Source organism: Ochlerotatus camptorhynchus, unplaced genomic scaffold, assembly GCF_037179485.1.
Source record: "Ochlerotatus camptorhynchus isolate MF236.1 unplaced genomic scaffold, CSIRO-AGI_Acam_v1.1 ptg000105l, whole genome shotgun sequence".
NCBI classification, from domain to species: Eukaryota; Metazoa; Arthropoda; class Insecta; order Diptera; family Culicidae; genus Ochlerotatus; species Ochlerotatus camptorhynchus.
The window spans coordinates 4,685,208-4,701,648 of record NW_027040595.1 but is presented as its reverse complement, the minus strand read 5'-3'; the positions used below and the strand labels follow the sequence as shown (position 1 = coordinate 4,701,648).

Genomic DNA, 16,441 nt, shown 5'->3' with positions numbered 1-16,441 from the left:
GGCAGAGACGAAACTCAAATAGCTAGAACCTCCCGGTTTGTTTGGATTGGGTGATGGGGCGAACGCTCGCTGGCTGCCGTGTGCATGCATATCATTAGGGGCAACGTAAACTGCTGATGGTTTGGGTGCGTGTGCGTGTGTGTGGTTGGTAGCAGTCAACATAAATTCATGAAAGAGCGGATGGACGCAAGCTATAGCGCTTCCCGGATGGGACAGGTTTATATCGACGGTTGGCATCATCGATGGCGATGGCATTGCGGCAGGCACACGTACCAACAGCAGCAGCAGCAGCAGCAGCAGCAGCAATCGTAAAGTGTAAAAACTCTTCTCTCTTTCTCCAACTTGAAACGGACGGTGGTCAAATTTTCTGGAAACTCGCTCTATGTTTGATAGCGAGGTACGATTTTCATTTTTGAAACATGAAAGTGCAATTACTCAATGCAATTGAATAACTAAAATAAAATTGATGAAATGTTCCATAGAGGTTGGTAAAAACACGACCGAATAATTAAAAATAGAGAATTAAGTAATTTGGGAATTGGGATCATAAGTTCGAAAGCAGTTTACTTTTGTTATCTCCAACTAAGTTTCATGTTACCTGGTACACAATTTTCAAAATTTATTTCATTAATAAATCTATAGAATCTCTCCTCAACACTCAAAGCACGTTTCATCCAAAGCAGTCACCTACCCACAGTGTTACGAACATCACACTTACCTCTATACGAGAAGCTCAACGTTGACGACGACGTGGGCTGTTTGAGGGGAGCACATAAGCCATATTATTACAATTTCCATGAATGAAAAACCGAACCAAGTAAAACCCGGGTGAATGAAAAAAAAAGTAAAACAGCACAAATCCACTCGGCGAATGTCGCTGCACGGTTCGGTCGGTGCCGTGTGTGCGCTGGAGTGCCACAGCATTTTTTACAACCTACTTGAGACATGAACCGCGTGCACTGCCATATTCTGAATCTGGTTTGAGAGCCAACGTGTCTATCTTTGGCCTGTCCCGTCCCGTCCTCTCGGGTGTATGAATGGGCGAGGAAAATGAGTGTGAGCCCTGAATGGCAGTGTACACCCTCCGCAAATTGGCACTGCTCGCTAACCGGTGTATGTCTGAATGGGCTTGTGCCATACAAAATGCAGCTTTGTGTCAAGATTCCTCGTTATTTTCATCCCCCGTTGCAGCGTTGTTGACGAAATTGGTAAAAACGACTTTCCATAAAAGAAACGTGCAGTTCCTCTGGGTATTCTCCCACCCCCTGTCCTGATGCGGAGTCTTCAGTCGACAGATTTATTTTAAATTTTTCTCGCCTCAGCACAAATCGAACTCGACAAGGATGAATAAAGCCATATCGCATACACACAGACACTGAAAAATGCGGGGTTGATTACCATAAAACCTGCGCAGCAATATTCATGTTTATATGGTAACTTGAATTATTACGGCTATAAAGCACCTCACCATACGAGAGCCGAGGCTGAGTTGAATCTTTTCCTCCCGATGGACCCAAAGGGAACCAATATCGCGCGGACATCTTCTTCGCACACAAACGCAGCTGAATCGAAGAAGTGCGTGAATAATGTGCCAGCTCCGACGGACAGTTTTTCATCGATAAGCCAAAAATGCTAGTCAATGAACGGAAACTGGTCTCCGGTTGTGAGTTATGGCCCTTTCATGTCAGGTGCTAACATTGTGAACCAGTTTTATACCGAATCATCCATTCAGTAAGTAACTGAATCCATTATACGATAGAATTTATGAGTTAGTTTTCGATGGACTATGATTAAGATTGTTGATAACTTCTCTATGATTTTTTTTTGTATTTTACAATCAATTAGTTTTGTTTTTAATACATTCAAGTCACGCTTTTTGCAGCTCGCAATGGTTTATTTTGGTTCCGGAAGGTGCCAATTTAGCACCAGACATGTGGAAAATTTTTGAATTTTGCTAGGGACTCTGATTGACTATAGTGGCTCTGACCTCCTAGCAATATTTTCGTTTTTTAAAATATTTATCATTAGAAACTTCAAATCCGTTCTATATTTTGGAAACTCTAACAAAAATTTATTAAAATCATTTATGTTATTTGTAATGTAATATAATGCATTGAATATTTAATTTATTTCATGATTGCTGTCTAGAAATACCAATTTAAATGCTAAAGATAATACTTGAAATGGTCTCTAATGTATTCCTCATAAAATTCTGAAAATGTTGATACCTTACCCGAGCAGGAACGAATATCTCGATACCTTAAATGAGTATGGATGAGCCTGACATAAGAGGTAAAATACCAAAAAACTGTTCCCACAATACTATTCGAATATCAAATTATGATAATGCAATACCAAAACAATACCACCCAGATATTCTTTTGGTATCAAAATATCAATTTTTGGTATTTACAAAGTATTTTGCATTTAAGTTTTTGGTATTATTCTTTGGTCTTATGTCATGCTGGTCAATACCAAATTTTGGTATCAGATCAGAATTAGGTATTCATTAGTTATTTCCTCCTGCTCGGGTACACGACAATGTAGAAATAAGATATATTCAGGGTGTCGGCTAAGGTGTAGTGTTAAGCGTGATTACCTCTCACCCCAGCAGGCCTGGGTTCAATTCCAGTCAGCGCCGCCGGGATGTTCTGAGGCATAACATCTCTGATCACGCCTTCCTTCGGATGGGAAGTAAAGCCGTTGGTCCCCGGTTTATGAGTTGATGGGTCGATAGGTAGGGTCCAGGTGTGGGAGCTGCCACCCTGGCGTCGGTAGCATTGGTGCTCAGCACGTAAAACAAGATCGACGGAAAACAAATCAAAGGAAAAAAAGGGTGTCGGCTACATGGAAAATCAAGGAATCTCAGGGAATTCTAATTATGAGCTGTAAATTTCGGGACTCTCTGGTAATTTTCTCTAAATTCAGGGAAATATTTCTCATCCTTATTCATATCATTACAAACTATAATGATATCCCCAATCATATAGGAAAGTGAAACACATGTTTTTACAGCGTATCTACTACTAAATTTTCAAGAATCTTGAACGAAAGTGTTTTCCAAGAACACACATTTAAATAGAAACATAGGACCTTGCAAAAGTATCTCAGCTAATGGACTTTAATTAATTAATTTGATGCGAATTTTCAAGGACCTCTAGGGATAATTTGCAGGAATCTGAGGATTCCTTTCCAGTTAGTTCTATTGACTAACTGTTGGGGATAAAACTAAAGATGGAACGTAAAGACAATTACAAGGTAGTTCCGAGTATAATTTCAAGGGAAGCCTGAATAGGATTCAATGGAAATTTCGAACATAATTATGATAAAAAGTCCAATGAAATTCCAAAAAGAAATGGAAGAGAGTTCTAACTAAGGAATTCGTAAGGAGAACTCCATGATACTTGTGAGTAGAATTTAAAAGGAATGGAATTCTAAAAATAGCTCAATGATGATTCTAAAGAATTTCTATGGAAAGTTTCATGCAAATTTCCAACAAAGTTTTGAGGTAAATTTCAAATGAATACTAATGAGAGTTTCAAGGCTATTTCTGAAAAGTTCCTAGAGAGCAGAATTTCAAGGAATTTACGGGTCTGCTCTTGGAAAATTCTGTGTGAAATTAAGAGGGAATTTCGAAGATAAATCCAAGAGGATTTCAGGAGATACTTAGTGAATACTGAGGAGAGTTTATTTCAGAAGAATTCTTTGGGAATTCCCAGAACCAGCGAATCAAAGAGCCTTCTGGGGATGTTTTCTAGAGTATTATTGAGCAAATTGTAAGGGAATACCAGAGATAGTTCTAAGACGATGTCTGAAGATATTTTGAGATTATTATGAGGAAAATCCTTGAAAAAATCCTGTGAAAAACTCTAAGTGATTTAAACATAGAAATTGTTTTCGGCATCCAAAATTTAAACGTTAATTTCGCTGTACCTTGATTTGTTGTCCGTACTGAGTACCAATGCTACCGACGCCACAGAGGCAGCTCCCATACCTGAACCCTACCTATCGATCCATCAACTTATGGACCGGAGACCAACAGCTTTACTTCCCTTCCGAAGGAAGGCGTGATCAGAGATTTTATACCTCAGAAAATCCCGGCGGGGCTGATTGGGATTGAACCCAGTCTTTTTGGGTTAGAGGTAATCAGGCTTACAACTACACCACCGACGCCGCTATAGCTGTATTTTCTCACCAAAACATTTCGCTAAATGTATTCAAACAATTCCTTAGACATTCAGCTTCAATCTGATTGCATTTTTTAGACTGAGCAAACCTGTTATGCAAGGTTTTCCTTCAATTGAAACATATGCACTGCAAGATATAATAGAATAGCTGATTACCACGCAGCTCAAATGCAACTGGTTGCCGAAGAAAACGAAGTTGTCGAAATAGTCACACTCAACTGAGAAGTTTGGAGCGCTGTAAGAACGTTTTCAAACCATTTTTGACAATTCTGTCGTTTGGATAGAATAGCAAGCAGAAGATAAATGTAAACAAACAAACACGTCATATGTGTGCGTGACACTGAGAAATTATTGATAGAAGTGTAGACCCCTAAACAAATTTGAAAATTCTAAACTTCGATTTTTTTTATATCTCATATATCTCATAAAATGATTCTGAACTTAGAAAAATCATGTTTTCAGTTTTTTTTCATACATGTGAGTCCTCAAACAAATATTCCGGAATTGGAAAAAAATAATAATTAAGATTTAGGATCATGAGAAGCTTTCAAGATTCAAAACTAGCAGAAATATTCGAATATATTATTTTTAACGTATGTAAAATAAAGGTTTCATTGATAACCGGACATTTTTCGTTGAAGCCCTGAAAAAAACCTGGAAAACCAGGGAAATTTATTAAGCATAATAAGTAGATACTCTGTGGTAGGCATGAGCACTTTAAATCCAGGGAAACTTTCTTGGAGTAGAAAAATGTTTTAAGGTGATTCCTTGAATTTTTCAGAAATGCCCGTCATGATGGCGTATATGCCCTATCACTTCAAGATTTCTAGAGCACAAATCTCGGTTACTAATGCGACATTGAACGTGAAGTTTCAGTTTCATTGAAATTTCGAGGTGACAGTAAGTTCAATCAGTTAAGAAATTATAAGCACCTCAGCAAAGCTAGATAGATTTAAACTCTATAATCGTACATTTAGATAAATTCAAGATAGTTCCATAATGTGCTGAAGAACGAATCGAGAACCCTTAAGATGTTCCGCGAATTTCAGGGAAGTACAGAGACCTTCAGGAAATTTATGAAAACTTCAGAAATATTTCAGAAACTTCACAGAAGTCCAGAGAATTTCAGGGAAATTTAAAGGTGTTTACGGAAATTTTATTTATTTCCGAACAGAACCGAGATCTTCAACAGAACTAAGAGTTTTATGGAAGCTTCGAGAACATCAAGACAGGTCAGAGAAATAATTGAGCAGTTCAAATAATTTCAAAGAAATATTGAGAAACTCAGTGAATTTCCGAAAACTTCAGCAAAGCTCTGAGAGAATTCCTGGAACTTTTACGAACATCCGGAAAACGTGAGGGTATTTTAAGGATGTTATATCATGGAGATTTCAAGAACTTGAAAAAATCCGACAATTTAGCTAAGAATAATCAAGAACATCAACGAAGTTCCATTAATAAAAAAAAAATGCGAGAACTTTTAGCAAGCAGCGATATCTTCAAGACATTCCAGGGAACTAAATTTTAGATAGTTTAATGATATTCAGCGATCTCCGAGTACTTCGACGACGATCAGATAGTTTCGGAATAATCCCATTAACTTAAGAAATTTTGCAGCAACTTACAAGGAGTTCTGTGAAATTATAGGGTATTCCAAGAATTCTATGATTGATCTTAAATCGTCAGAAGTGTCAGGGAATTATGAATATACATATATCAGAAAATTTGCTGGATCATTAAACAAATTTAAAGAATTTCTGGTAAGCATAGATAAGTTTAGGGAAAAGCGAGTGTTAATAACGGTTATAATACTTAAGGAACATTTTGGAAACTTCAAGGCAAATTAATTATTTTCAGTAAAGTTGCTGGTTCTTAAAAAATACTGATAAATTCAGGGCAGTCTAGAGAACTTTAAAGAAATTCAGTAATCGTTTAGGCACCAGGTAAGTCTTGACTATTGAAGAAGTTTTAAATTATTGTCGAAGGGAAGTTTTATGAAATTCAGAAAAATCTTGAGAACTTTAGTGAAAATCATAGAACTATATTAATTATTTCGTTCTAATTCCATGAAAATTGAGGGTGCTCAAAAGTTCCAGAAATTTAGAAAAACTTCGGAAATTTCACAGAAGAACAGTGGTATCCACAAGCAAAAAAAAAAATATTTAGTTTTTAAATTTATTTCTTACTTTTTTGTTATATGCGACAGTTAGAAGATACTGAGAGGTTAGCACATATCATCGGCAAGAGACGTGCGTGTGAGAAAATTTGCGAAAAAATCTAAGGGCACCGGTGGGATTCGAACCCACAATTCCCATTCAGTACACGGGTGCATTGCCAATTATACAACGGTGGACCTATGGTCTACGGATGTATTTGGCTAATGACATATGAGTTTCGAATCCGTTTCCCTCCCTTAGTCTTTTTGCGCAAGCGTTCTCAATACACAACAATCGTCTATTACCGACGATATGTGCTTGTACCGCAACCACTCAGTATCGGTCGATGTGAACAAACACAACTCGTCTCTGTTCTACATCACACATGTTGGATACGGGATGTCCAATGCAGTATGAATAGAGCAATGAGCTGCTGGCTGTAATATTCTTACTGAATATTTAGCCACTGAATCTTTAAAGTTCAAAGTTCGAATGAAAATAACGATAAAAATTAAATGGTTGTATTTTAAAATGCATTATTTTCTTTAAATTATCCTTACACTCAAAGATAAATTTAATCAAAAAAGCTTAAAAAGTATGCAGATTCCCGCTTCACCTTATTGAGTCCGAGCCATGATTACTTCGGCAGTAAACATGCATTTAAATTCGAAATAATCTTTCCAGTATTAAATTTTATTCTTTTTCAATACTGATGTATAATCAAAAAAGATTAAAATTCAATCAAAAATTATTAAAATAGAATCAAAAATGATTCAAATTTATTCAAAAAAAGATAATCTACAATCTAATCATTCATGATTAAACTAGGATTAATATCAGATGCTTAATTTTTAGAAAGAGAGGATTAATTTTTAATCATTCGATATGATTAAACTGAGTTTAATGTAAAATTGATTAAATTTCAAGCAAAATAGGAATAGTTAAATTTATAAGTGTAGTAAGAAATTTTATTAAATTCTTTGAGACTTCCAGGTATTTAAAGGAAACAAAAAATTTCCTAAGGATTCCCGGTTTTCCAGATTTTTGAAGTTAGTAGACACCGTGACTAATAAACTACACGTGGGTTTGGTTATAAACTTTCTATTGAATCTTTCGCTTTAAAGGTTCGTATCGTACATAATTGTTTATGAGATAATAATTGAATAAGTCTAAAACATCAAACATTTATTTGATGCGCCTTCTCTTAGGTCACTTTTTAGTCATTATTTTTACAACTAAAAGTCACTATTTGGTCACTTATTTATTCAACATGGTCACTAAAATCACGTTTTCTGACAGCAGTGATCGCTACCAGCCCTGATAATGGATATGTTGAATCTCCGAAATGCTATTCGCTAGAAACTTCTTCGATCTGGTCGTCAAAGCCAACGAGATGACGAAACATTTCGTTTCGTTCAGGTCTTTTCTGGTTTTATAGCCCTCCTACATTCCATGGATAATTCTGCCACTTGAAATCAGAGATTCATCCCTGTCGCAACTGTGTTCCCACTATTCCTGGATGATGACAACACCAACCAGACCTAGTAGCTCGATTAGACGAGAAATGTACAAGATGAACTAAGACAGTGTGATAGAGGCATGTTGTGATATGAGGGGCTCGATGACCTAGTGGCAACCGTTTTTGCTTACTGAAAAAACAGAGTAAACCATGCCTACTTTCTATTGGTGCACACAATATTGCCATTTTATGAAGTTTATTATAAGTTTTAAACGAAAAGAGTCATCACGGGCCGAAATTATGCGTTTCACGTCACCTGGAGTGGGTCTTACTCATCAGAATTTTCACACTGAGATTAAATGACTGATTCCAAGCCCCATTCATTTGGTTCTTTGCGTAAATTTCGTTGGAGTTGGTTCGTACAACTAGGAATTGTATGGTTATCAGTGTGCCATATATCCATTTGACCAATCGACTTTATACCAAACGGCCCGGCTCCTTGTAAAGACGCAGCATATTATGCCGGAGAAGGGCGGCTCGAGTCCTCTGTGTCCGGTCGAGGTTATTTTCGGGCTACGTCTTCGATGGACATTAATATTCATTGAGCTTGTTACGCATAAAAGCAATGCTATTATTATATATGGACAGAAAGCCTTCAATTAGCAACTGTGGAAGTGGTATGACTTAACTATATTTAGAACCGACATAATATTCGGATTGGTAAAAAAGTCAAGTAGGAGATTTTTTATTTCTCTTACTTGTGTTTGTTTGCTCCTTGACGGTGTGCTTAGATTAAATTTATTCAAAATTTATATAGAAAAGTGGTCAACTATTGAATGAAAATGTTGTCCGATAGTTATGCACAGCACTTGTAGAATCCTAATTTATTAAGTGTGGTGGAGGTTTCTATAATTTTCGTTTGTTTAATAAATTCTGCTACCGTAGTCACTGTGAGCTGCCTTCATGGGTTCTTTGGTTCGTATTGAGTTCAGTTGCATTCAACATAATATAAACTGTTCAAGGGAAGCCACGTAGGAAGTTGCTTTTCTTGCCGTCCACAAGATGAAAGTCACTCATAGACGTGGGTTGGTGGCAGGTGGGCAGCGATGGTTGCCTTGGCTGACCGGCTAGTTAGTTGGTTAAACGCTGGACGAACGTACCTTCCTGCACGGTTGTGTAGCTTTCTAGTAATCTGCATAATCACACGCACACATTATATCACCCTTTTCCGAAGCGAATGGATTCGGGTTACCGGGTCTAATAATAGATCGTAATATAATGAATTGGGAAAGACTCTCCGTGTAGGATGAACTAATTTACACCGGCTTCGTCTGTTCTCTTTCATCCTGATACGTCTACCTAGCTACAGTTGTGCAGCAATAAAAGCTAAAAACAAGAGTGTCATCAAAGAGAAAATCATCCTACCGGATCTCTTTTACAAACGAAACCTTTTTCATCTCGCCATCTGGGTCGCAATTTCCTACACTGTCGGGCAATTATTATAGAATTAAATGTTGAAAGTTGTTTCCAGAAACAGCTTTGGGATGGAGAGAGGGGGCATATTCTCTACATCAACGGGACGTCGAATGATTTCGCCCCTGGGAGTCCAATTCGACCACTCCGACGACGAATGGAGGACATCCGGAGCGGACCGACCGGAAGAAGGACGAACCTGCAGCGTCAGGCTATTTCGCACAGGATTGGCCGCTAGAGCGGAACAAAAGAGAAATGCTAAAGTGCTCAAGGGTGCGGATGAAGGTCATTGATATTGTGTCACATACACGCACGCACTCACGCACGCTGTAACTACCCGAGAGTGGCTATGACGTCAATTGGTGTCGCCGCTTACATATCCATAGCCTCCAGGGGGGGATGATGGAGAATGATGACATTGTATTTACAGTGTAAGCAGGACGAGAAATGCTTGCGAAAATGAAAGTTTCCTATCCCACTGATCTGTTGATGGAGAATTCGGGCTAGGGATTGCAATCCATATGACACATTCTACGTGACGTTACAACGGGTTTTTTACTGCTTTTTTAGTTTTTGTACTGTAACTGAAAATAAAAAATAAAAAATAAAATTTCCCCCTAAATATGATCAGATCTCGAAAGTGTGTTAAATTTTCTATATTAATTGATAACGTTTGATGAGTAGTTGTTGTGTAGTGTAGTTGAGAAGTGCAAAACGTTGTAACGTCACGCAACATAGTCGCTCCCCAAAACATTTTGAACTACTCAAATCATAATCTATTGTTCAATTTTTATAGGAAATTTATCACACTATCCAAATTAGCAATAATATTTGAGAGTCGCTTTTCATTTCTATTAGTTACACTATAATAAACTGTCAAAAATCAGGCAAAACGTGAATACAACCTGGTAAAATGTGTTATATGCGTAATTTATTGGTGCACTCGATTGAATCAGTTTGTTCTAAGAAAACTTTAATTTCTATGATTCTACAAAGAATAGGATAAATGCCCGTTATTGGAAACCCCAACTAGACGCATTCCGCGAGTACATTGACACTCTGACGTAAGCGTGGGCCCCTTCTTCCGTCGAGTCAGCGTGACTAGAAATCTTGTGTGTAGGGGTGCCATAAAAGTGTGCGCGTCACAGCTCTCACATTTTCTGTTATAACACGGCACAATTTTAATGTAATTTGTTTCCCAACTCTCCACTGAAAGCATAAATTGATTTATGATAACAAAAAGAGAGCTTCTTCGGAATTTGAAATTAGTGCGCCGGTATAATATTGCTGGCTACTGGCTGAAGCGCTACCGACAAGGCGATACACAGATGACAAGGACTAAATCTAAATTTGGACTGGTAACCATCACCCATACCAAAATGCTGAAGAATAGTGTGGTGGCGGTTGCTTTGTCAGGCGGAAATATGAATTTAGGGAAACACTAATTAATACCTCGTGTAATGAAAGCGAGAAGCTCATAATTGAATGGATGTTAAATGGAAATCAATTTGAGTAATAGGGGAAATGGCTGTAATGTTGGCCTATGGATCTAAGATTGGGCCCATCGCTAAAAATCTGCTATTTATCAATTTTATGTAGATGAACGCGTCATTACCGTCCTAATGACGGGATCATCTAGATAAAATTGGATGTGTGTGGATGGATATTTTTGATCGCTATTGAAAATTTAGATTGATGAATTTATGTATGGGCCCAAATTAGGGGCATTTAGCTACATCCATTCCCCTATATCTCAAAAAGTGTATCTTCAATTTTTATATTTGTATATACAGCCATTCCATAGCAAAACGATTTAGTGGTTCTCATAATTATGTAAAAATGGGTAGTTTTGTTCTTTATTGCAAAATATTAGACCCGTATTTTTTATTTTGTCATTGGGGTGACCATTTCCATGTTAGGGTGGTCCAAAAATTCGTTTTTTATATACGACTTTTTTTTTCAAAAAATCATAACGTTTGAACCACTGATTTCAAAGATTAAAATATCAAATGAAAGGTACTTAAAAATATTTTCTAGGAAAAATATAACGTTATAAAAAATTGGGATTTTGCATTAAAAAACATTGATTGTATTTGTTTATTTTTTATGGTTTTCATGGTTTGTAGACAGGGAACACAATATGTTTTGTATTTTTTTTTCTTAAAATCTTGGCACAGCATCAAAAAAAAAAAACAGCCATGTGTTTTTTTTTTCGTTTTTGAGTTATTATTTGAAGTTTTGAGTTTTTGCTCAATACTCCGAAATTGAAATAAGTATAGAAAATGTGACCATGGTACAGTCACTATTCACTATAAATCAATGGAGACGCATCCCGAGCAAAGTCCAGCATCAAAATGAAAGCAAATTGGATACAAACACATCGTCGGTACATGAGCGAGTCGGTGATCATATCGTTTTGCCAGTGGTGGTGAGGGAGAATACCCCTTATCATCCCTCTCCAACGGGGGAGTTTGGTAAAGAGAGATGATCAAACCAATTTGTACCTTTCTAAAAAGTTGTCCTTGCTAGCTTTCTACTCTCTATATACAATTTTCACCCTGCCGTACTCTAACGGAACTATCAACTCCATACTTTCATCTCCTCATATATCTTATAAAAATTACCACTTTAGTCTGTTATTTGAAATTGGCATCTTCAACTATGTAAATCGTTGACTTCACGCAGAAGTAATACAAAAAACATATAGTTAAAGTAAGTATAAAAGTGTTTACGGGAATTCCATTTATATCTGGGCAGAACCGACATTTACAATAGAACTGAGAGCTTCAGGGAAGCTCTGAAAACATCAAGACAGAGCAGAGAATCAAAGGGCAGTTAAAATATTTTCAAGGAAATTGCATAAACTCGATAAACTCAGAGAATTTTCGGAAACTTCAGCAAAGTGCCGAGTGAATTTAAAGAACGCAATAAAATTTATATCAACATCCGAAAAATGTGAGAGTATCTTAAGAGTGCTATAGCATGAAAATTTCAAGAACTAAAAAAAAAATGCGAAAATGTAAAAAAACACCAATGAAGCAACATTAATTAACCTAAAATGCGAGAACTTTTTGCTAGCACCGATATCTTCAAAAAATTTCAGAGATCTTAAAAAAACTGAGATATTTTTAGATAAATAGTTTCATGATATTCAGTGAAGTGCCGAGAAGGCATGGAAAATCATTTACATTCATTTCATGCATTCATTTACATTCATTTGCCTCTAACTTTTTTCATCAACAGCATTCCGCAAAATGATGTATAGAGCTTTCGTAAGTTATGTTATTAGCTACAACTTTTGCCCATAACTCAAATCTTTTTCTCTTATGTATCACGAATTAGAGCGGACAGAACTTGTTACTGTTTTTCAGTGAATGTAAAATACATTCTCTGAAAAACAGTAGTGGTTTCTGTTCGCTCTGGTTCGTCATGCATAAGAGATACGGATTTAAAATGTTATAAAAGTTGTAGCTAATAATAAAACCTAAAAAAACTCCATTCATCATTTTGCGGAATTTTGTTGATAAAAAAGATAGGGACAAATGAATGTAAATGAATGCACGAAATGAATGCAAATGATTTTCCATGCCTGGTGCCGAGTACTTAGAAGACGATCAGATTACTACAGAACAATACCATTAACTTTAGAAAACTTGAAGCAGCTACACGGAGTTTCGTGGAATTATGGAATATTCCGATAATTCTATGATTGTTGGAAAACTTCTCGAGTGTCAGGGAATTCTAAATATGTATCATAAAATTTTCGAACTTTAAACTAATATTGAGAACTTCAGGGATGTTCAGTTAAGTTCAGGGAAAATTAGTGACTTAAGGCAAATTTCCGTGAGCGTTTATAAAGTTTTTAAAACTTAAAGAAAAATAAGGAAACTTATGGCAATTCAATTGGTTTAAGTAAAATTGAGGGTTCTCATTAAAAACACTGTGAAATACTGGGCAGTCTAGAGTAATTTAAGGAAATTTAGAAATCCTCCAGAAAATGGGCACTTCTAATAATACCAAAAAAGTCTATAATCTAAAGACAGTTCCATGAACTTAAGAAAAATCTTAATAAATTCATTGTTTGTTTTTCGTAGATTTTGTTTTCTGTGTTGAGCACCAATTTTTGCATACCTGGACTCTACCTTATCGACCCATCAACTCATGAACCGGGAACCAACGGCTTTACTTCCCTTCCGAAGGAAGGCGTGATCAGAGATATTATGCCTCAGAACATCCCGGCGGCGCTGACTGGAATTGAACCCAGGCCTGCTGGGGTGAGACCGCTACCAAAATATTCTTAGAAAACTTCTCACAATTCCATTGAAATTTTCCTTTTCTTTCAAATTTTCAGTTTTCTTTGTATTTTCCTCGAAATCACCTGGAAACTCTCTTCAGTGAGAAACCCTTTGGAAAGATTATCAGAATTTTTATTGAATTCATTTCAGATTTCCTTTTGAATCTCACTCAATTCTTTGGAATCCTACTCACATTGAAATTCTCCTAGGAATACATTTGCATTTCTCCTCACAAATTTCTTATATTTCTCCGCATAGTTTGTTTGGTAAACCCTACTGGATTTTTTTTTTCGAATTACTTTGTAGATATCCTCTTCTCAGATTTAATTGTAATCATCCTTTTAGCCTCCCCTCGCCCGTAATTTCTTCAAAATGTCTAAGGACTTATGCTCCGGATTCGTTTTCTCCCACAAAATTCATGAAATTATTAGCTTGTTATTTTCCTCTGAAGTTCACATGAGTTCTGGTTTGAATTGAATGCACGTTTTTCTTGAAATTCTACTCAAAACTAGCTCAGGCTTCACATGAAATCTATTATCTTTTTCTCTATCTATCTATTTCTATTCCTCAGAACTACAATGAAAGCAGATTACACTTGTTGTTTTCCTCAAAGATTTGGAGTTAGGCCCTTGGAAATTATAAAAAAAATCCATGAGCCTTTAAACTGTGCATGGAATTTTACTCTAGATTCTTGAAAATTTCTTGAAGCATTATTACTTTTAAGTCCAGAGTTTAAAAAAAACTTGTTGAAATTAAAAATTTGTGGGTAATATGCATACTCCAGAACCAATCAAACAAATTAAAACAAAATTTCAAACCTCTGAGTTTTTAAAATTTATTTGTTGCTGAAGATTAGTCCACTCTTGATCTATAAAGTTCATGTGTGAATGAGAATATCGAGAAATATTAAATGTTTGTATTTAAGATGTCTTATTTTCTTTCAAACTTCCTTAGTAAGAAAACTATTAAATTCCCTGAGTAATGATGAGATTCCCTGAGACACTCTGGCAGTGAGTTTGGTAATAAATTTTCGCTTTAAAGGTGCATATCGTACATAAGTGTGTATCAGATATTAATTGAATAAAACACCAAACATTTATTCGGTGTGCTATCAGAACGACTACTTTTCTTCACTTAGGTCACTTTTATGTTTTTTTTACAACTATAAGTCACTATTTGGCCACTTTTTTTTTATTCAACATGGTCACTAAAATCAGTATTTTTGACATCATTGATCGCTACCAGCCCTACTTTTAGCTCTGGGGGTCTTTTGGGTTAGCTCTGAAGGCCTTACGGATTATCTAAAAACACCTTATATGTCAGCTCCAGTAAGTTCAGTATGATAAGTTCGGAGCACAGGCAATCACAGTTAGAAAAACAGGGACAAATGGTCGCTAGGACAAAAATACGAAAGACAAAAAGTCGAAAGAAAAAAAGGTCGATACGCCAAAAACTGATGTAAATATTCTGAAACTTATGTAAATATTCTGAAACTCATGATTTCAAACAAATTCTTAAAAGTAAATTATGTTTTTATACTATTTTTCCTTCTTTCAGCAGCTGTCTATGTTTGTTCTTTAAACTTTTGTTTTCATTGATTTTGTATTGTTGTTATAATAAAATTCTAATCTAATGTAAAGATTCTAATGTTTAATGATATAATTAAAATTACTATCTATTCATCATACCCTTCTTTGAAAGTTTAATCATGATAATTATTTGAGATACAGTGATCGAAATTTGCTTTTATGACATTGAGCTTAAAAATAAGCACTTTGAACTTTAGGAAACTTGTGAATTTTAGGATTTGAAAAATTGATAAGAAATCAAAATATTATATTTATATTATTTTCCTTCTTTGATACATGATCAGTTCTTTCTAAAGAATTCAAAAAACCGAGATGGGATACTAGAATCTCATACTTTTCAGAGGTTTTTCCTTCTTTTATACGTGAGCAGTGCTTTAATTTATAAAATATCAATACAATATACTCTTCTTTATTATACAATCATTGGTTTTGGGATTTCGACCTTATGTCTTTTCGACCTATTATCCGTTAGACCTTTTGGAAATAGTTCAGAAGTTCTCCATCCTCACTCCCAAATACAGAATAGTACCGTTTCCAATCAGTCTAAGGCTTTGATGTCCTCAGCTGTCCAAAGGTCCGCAGGTTGCCTTAGTCAATCCACCTTGGCCGCTGCGCGCCTCTTCTTCTCGTTCCAATTGGGTCGCTTTCGAGAACCAATTTCACTGGGTTGTCGTCCGGCATTCTTACAACCTGCCCAGCCTACCGTTGTCGCCCATTTTTTGCAGTGTAGACGATGGATGGTTCTCCCAGCAGCTGGTGGAATTTGTGGTTCATTCGTCTCCTCCAGTTCCGTCTTCCATCGGCACTAGATGATCCGTAACATCCTCCGTTTAAAGGTGCGTTGGTTCTCCACGAGCATAGTCCAGGTCTCGTAGCCGTAGAGGACCATCGGTCTTATCAGTGTCTTGTAGATAGTCAACTTTGTGGTGCAGCGGATTTTATTCGACCGGTCCATCCACAGTAACACTTAAACAACAAGTCCGTTGATCTGCATTAGGTAATTTAGAGTACTTTAGGAGCAATTTTTGTAAGTGTGCTGGGGCATGTTAAGAGATCTTCATGAATTTAGGCAGATAGCATCTAGAAAAGATACAGAGATCCTAAAAGGTAAGTCAAGAGAACTGGTAATCATAGTCAACTTTTTTGTTTGAGGATTTAAAATGGCTTCTGTGACAATGTTATAAAATATAATAAATCAATTCTGATGATCGGACGGTAGATTCTAGAAGTTGCGCTTTAAATAGACTTGAGAAGTTGTTTCATGAATTTGATGCTTGCAGAT

At 36.3% G+C, this 16,441-nt stretch overlaps 1 protein-coding gene across 1 annotated transcript in view; it reads left to right on the top strand.

Annotated features, from left to right (window-relative positions):
- Positions 1 to 16,441, top strand: part of eIF5B (eukaryotic translation initiation factor 5B) — a 306,531-nt gene that overhangs the window by 107,694 nt on the left and 182,396 nt on the right. The gene's annotated exons all lie outside the window — the stretch shown is intronic.